This window comes from Schistocerca nitens, chromosome 1, assembly GCF_023898315.1.
Source record: "Schistocerca nitens isolate TAMUIC-IGC-003100 chromosome 1, iqSchNite1.1, whole genome shotgun sequence".
Classification (NCBI taxonomy): Eukaryota; Metazoa; Arthropoda; class Insecta; order Orthoptera; family Acrididae; genus Schistocerca; species Schistocerca nitens.
Genome location: NC_064614.1, coordinates 158,221,508 through 158,226,556, shown reverse-complemented (window position 1 = coordinate 158,226,556; position 5,049 = coordinate 158,221,508). Strand labels below are relative to the sequence as shown.

Sequence of the window (5,049 nt, the reverse complement as noted above, 5' to 3'; positions counted from 1 at the left end):
GAGAAAATATAAAAACGCAATAAATGAAGCAGGCAAAAGGGAATACAAAATTTTCAAAAATGAGATCGACAGGAAGTGCAAAATGGCTAAGCAGGGATGGCTAGAGGACAAATGTAAGGATGTAGAGTCTTATCTCACTACAGGTAAGATAGATACTGGCTACAGGAAAATTAAGGAGACCTTTGGAGAAAAGAGAGCCATTTGTATGAATATCAAGGGCTCAAACGGAAACCCAGTTCTAAGCAAAGAAGGGAAAGCAGAAAGTGGAAGGAGTGTATAGAGGGTCTATACAAGGGCGATGTACTAGAGGACAATATTATGGAAATGGAAGAGGATGTAGATGGAGATGAAATGGGAGATACGATACTGCGTGAAGAGTTTGACAGAGCACTGAAAGACCTGAGTCGAAACAAGGCCCCGGGAGTAGACAACATTCCATTGGAACTACTGGCGGCCTTAGGAGAGCCAGTCCTGACAAAACTCTACCATCTGGTGAGCAAGATGTATGAGACAGGCGAAATACCCTCAGACTTCAAGAAGAATATAATAATTCCAGTCCCAATGAAAGCAGGTGTTGACAGATGTGAAAATAACCGAACTATCAGTTTAATAAGTCACAGCTGTAAAATACTAAAGCGAATTCTTTACAGACGAATGGAAAACTGGTAGAAGCCGACCTCGGCGAAGATCAGTTTGGATTCCGCAGAAATGTTGGAACACGTGAGGCAATACTGACCCTACGACTTTCTAGCATTTGTGGACTTGGAGAAAGCTTTTGACAATGTTGGCTGGAATACTCTCTTTCAAATTCTAAAGGTGGCAGGGGTAAAATATAGGGAGCGAAAGGCTATTTACAATTTGTACAGAAACCAGATGGCAGTCATAAGAGTCGAGGGAAGAAGTCTTGAAAGGAGGGTATAAGATGAACATCGACAAAAGCAAAACGAGGATAGTGGAATGTAGTCGAATTAAATCGGGTGATGCTGAGGGAATTAGATTAGGAAATGACACACTGAAAGTAGTAAAGGAGTTTTCCTATTTGGGGAGCAAAATAACTGATGATGGTCGAAGTAGAGAGGATATAAAATGTAGATTGGCAATGGCAAGGAAACCGTTTCTGAAGAAGAGAAATTTGTTAACATCGAGTATAGATTTTTAAGTGTCAGGAAGTCGTTTCTGAAAGTATTTGTATGGAGTGTAGCCATGTATGGAAGTGAAACATGGACGATAAATAGTTTTGAAAAGAAGAGAATAGAAGCTTTCGAAATGTGGTGCTACAGAAGAATGCTGAAGATAAGATGGGTAGATCACATAACTAATGAGGAAGTATTGAATAGGATTGGGGAGAAGAGGAGTTTGTGGCACAACTTGACAAGAAGAAGGGACCGGTTGGTAGGACATGTTCTGAGGCATCAAGGGATCACAAATTTAGCATTGGAGGGCAGCGTGGAGGGTAAAAATCATAGAGGGAGACCAAGAGATGAATACACTAAGCAGATTCAGAAGGATGTAGGTTGCAGTAGGTACTGGGAGATGAAGAAGCTTGCACAGGATAGAGTAGCATGGAGAGCTGCATCAAACCAGTCTCACGGCTGAAGACAACAACATTGTAACCACCTACCTATGGTTTCATCATCATGGCGAGCATCAGCTCACTTTACTTTTGTGTAATGTATAAGATTTTTCCGTACGATATTACTGTACCAAGGAAGTGTAATAGTACAGAAAACTTAAGTACAGAGCATTCACCAATCAGCTTCTCACGAAAAAAGCATTCGAAAATAACTCTTTAAGCAAATTCTTAGGACTACGTTGTAGATGACTTGCTGTTAAGCCATAAAAAGACGTAAAGCAAGTCCAGCATGTACAAATCTAACTTTATAATTAAGGAAGTTCCAGATGAGCAATGAAAACAAAATAAAAGAGCACGCATTATAGTTTCTAGGCCTAAAACAGAAAAACAACCGTGAACTTCGTTTAATATTTTTACAGAAATACATCGAACCCCACAGTTGATGTTAGATGGGTATGGAAAAATGATCAGATAAATAGAAAAAAGAAATTTTCAGACGGTAGAGTTTACAACCCCAAATTTAATTGGCACACACAGAGAAAAATACACAATCGAAAGCTATCGATACCACCAAGATGATTATTACGAAGAGAACTCATGGAATCGATATTTGGATTCGGATACCACGCAAAAGGCCATTGCTCACAGTGACACACAGTGCACATTTTCAGTGTGCTTAACAACACAGAAACCGGATAGCTGACTGGAAGCGTTTAGTGTGGTCCAGTGGAATTTTTAAATCAGTGTGTGGAATGTGGTGTTCACGCCGAAGGTGATTCTATGATACTTTGAGGATGTTTCTGGCACTATAACGTGGGCCTACTCATTCAGGCCATGAACCGGGGCGATTATTTCAGCATTCTCAGTGCGAAATGTTGCCCTTTCTTGTAAATCTTTGTTATGAGTATGCTTGCATCCTCCGGTTTTTCAAGATGATAATAAAAGTGATCACAGGATTGCAAACATTAATTCGTGGTATGACGAACACTTGGGCAACCTATCACAGCTCGAATGACCTGATAAATCACACAATCTTCTACTTGTACAAAATGTGTGGGGCTGTTTGGATCAGCTGGTGAAACTTATCGACATCAATGCGAATTGGTACCTCTGTGGAATCTGGTTATCAGTGAGTGGATCTACCTGAATATGACACGCCTTTAAGTATCTTGTGGACGCTCTTCTTCCTCCATTTGAGGTATGTATGAAGGGTGGCAGTGTGACACGGTGTTAGCGTATTGTCTTGGCACTGCGCTTATTTATTTCTGCATCAGCATGGCGAGGATATAATTTTGAGCGTAATGGTCTACAACAGCCGATACATTAGTGAAGTTCATGCAGGCGACTATCCCAGAAGTTAGAGACGTGTGTCGGGCAGCTGGCAGCTGGCTCCTGGCTCGGCTGCAGCCCGAGAAGGCGGCCGGCGGCATTGTGCGCGCACAATGGGCTCTTGTGGGCGGTGGGCGGCTGGCGGCAGGTGGCGCTCGTTAGCTCCGCAGTCGTTAAGAGACGCGCCGCGCCTTACCAGCCGGGATTAGGCACCCCGCCCATCATGCCAAATCTCAGCCTCAGCCGCGGCCTACGTCACAAGCTGACAAACCGCCCGGCTATTCTCTCACCAGCGTTCAATGAAACACACACACACACACACACACACACACACACACACACACACACACAGTAATTCTCCACTCACTTAGCAGTGCGAAAATAGGACTGCAGAGACTGGCATGATGTGAAGTGGAAAAGTGGACAAAGAGATCTTACTGACTGAGCGACTTCCATTATCTTCAAAATTAAAAGGGTTTAAAGCTCAGTGCTTGCGCATTAATTTCCTAAAGCAGTACGATGCAATTCTCAAAAAAGATCTCGGAAAAAATGACTTTGGGGATTAATAGGTTTCGGAGCGTTGTTAAGCACTAAACATTTCCACTTAACACAACTGCTGGCGGCTGAGTGCGCACCGTAAAACACTTAAAATCGTCATGCCGATAGTTCCTGCATCGTAGTAGAACGTATTTACTTTTTTTACTTTTATTTCAATTCCTTGTTTGTTAACAAATGAGAATCATACATTTTATAGAAAGATATCTTTCTATTTTTTTATTATTAATCACATGAAAATGAGAGGATTAGCAATGAATGAAAATTTGGTACGAAAATGCGAAACATGAAATGAACTAAATTAATTTTCATATTCCTACAGATTGAACAGTATTATTGATGTATATTATTTTTTATTCAACAATAAACCATTTCGCAGGTCTGTATAAATTTTCGCTTGCTATGATAAGACTATCACTGGCCGGCTGCAGAAGTTTTTTCTAAGAGGAAGCAAGATTCAAAACCTTTCAGCTTTGATATATAAATGATTCAATCAGTTTGAAAATGTGTTGTAACCCAAAAACTATATTTGACAAAGTACACAAAACTGTGTGTTCATGAAAAGATTGTTACTTACCTACTGCGTATTTGTGATTTACTTCCCTATCTAATCGATAAGCATATTTCGGTAGTATATACAAAACAAAAAAAAAAAAAAACACTCCGTCTACAGGCCACAAGTGGCCCGTCGGGACCATCCGACCGCATGTCATCCTCAAGGAGGATGCGGATAGGAGGGGTGTGGGGTCAGCACACCGCTCTCCCGATCGTCATGATGGTATTACTGACCGAAGCCGCTACTATTCGGTCGAGTAGTTCCTCAGTTGGCATCACGAGGCTGAGTGCAGCCCGAAAAATGGCAACAGCGCATGGCGGCCCGGATAGTCACCCATCCAAGTGCCGACCACGCCCGACAGCGCTTAACTTCGGTGATCTCACGGGAACCGGTGTAACCAATGCGGCAAGGCCGTTGCCTAGTAAATACAAGGTACATCTTTTTATGTTATTAACATAAATATGGATGCCACTTTTTTGATTCAACGATCCGGCATTACATCCTCACGTGATTCAATTCAGAGCATCCAACGAGTTATGAAATAAAGCTAGAAAATATTACCCGAAAATGATTTGTTCACGGTCCCATGATATTAGCTTTAAACCGAAAATTCAATATCTTCAATGTGAGAGCGGTTTTATTGAGAAAATCTCACTGGATATGAAAAAATGTCGCATTAATACTACTCGACGTGGTGAAACAGGACATAAATGAATTATTCAACTTTGATGCCACCTTTGTTGCACATACATTCACATTAATGAATTCATTGCATTAATTTTGTCTCCTATTTTTTTTGTGTTGAATGGCATAACAAGTTGAACAAAATGTGATATGAGAGCTAGGATTTTTTTAAATACATAAAAATTAGCACGAAGCTAGTCTGCGACTACACGAATGTCAGAAATCGTTATCGGTCCATAATGACCAGGGCACATCGGCTGGTACGTACTTTTCAATTCATTAAACTTTACCAACAGCCGTACACTTTATTTTACTTTATTTCGAACGCAACCAGTTTCGGTAATTCACTTTG

General features: G+C 41.1%; 1 pseudogene; it reads right to left on the bottom strand.

The window, feature by feature from the left end:
* Positions 1 to 4,314: 4,314 nt before the first annotated feature.
* On the bottom strand, positions 4,315 to 4,432 carry LOC126207005 (5S ribosomal RNA; annotated as a pseudogene).
* Positions 4,433 to 5,049: the final 617 nt, after the last annotated feature.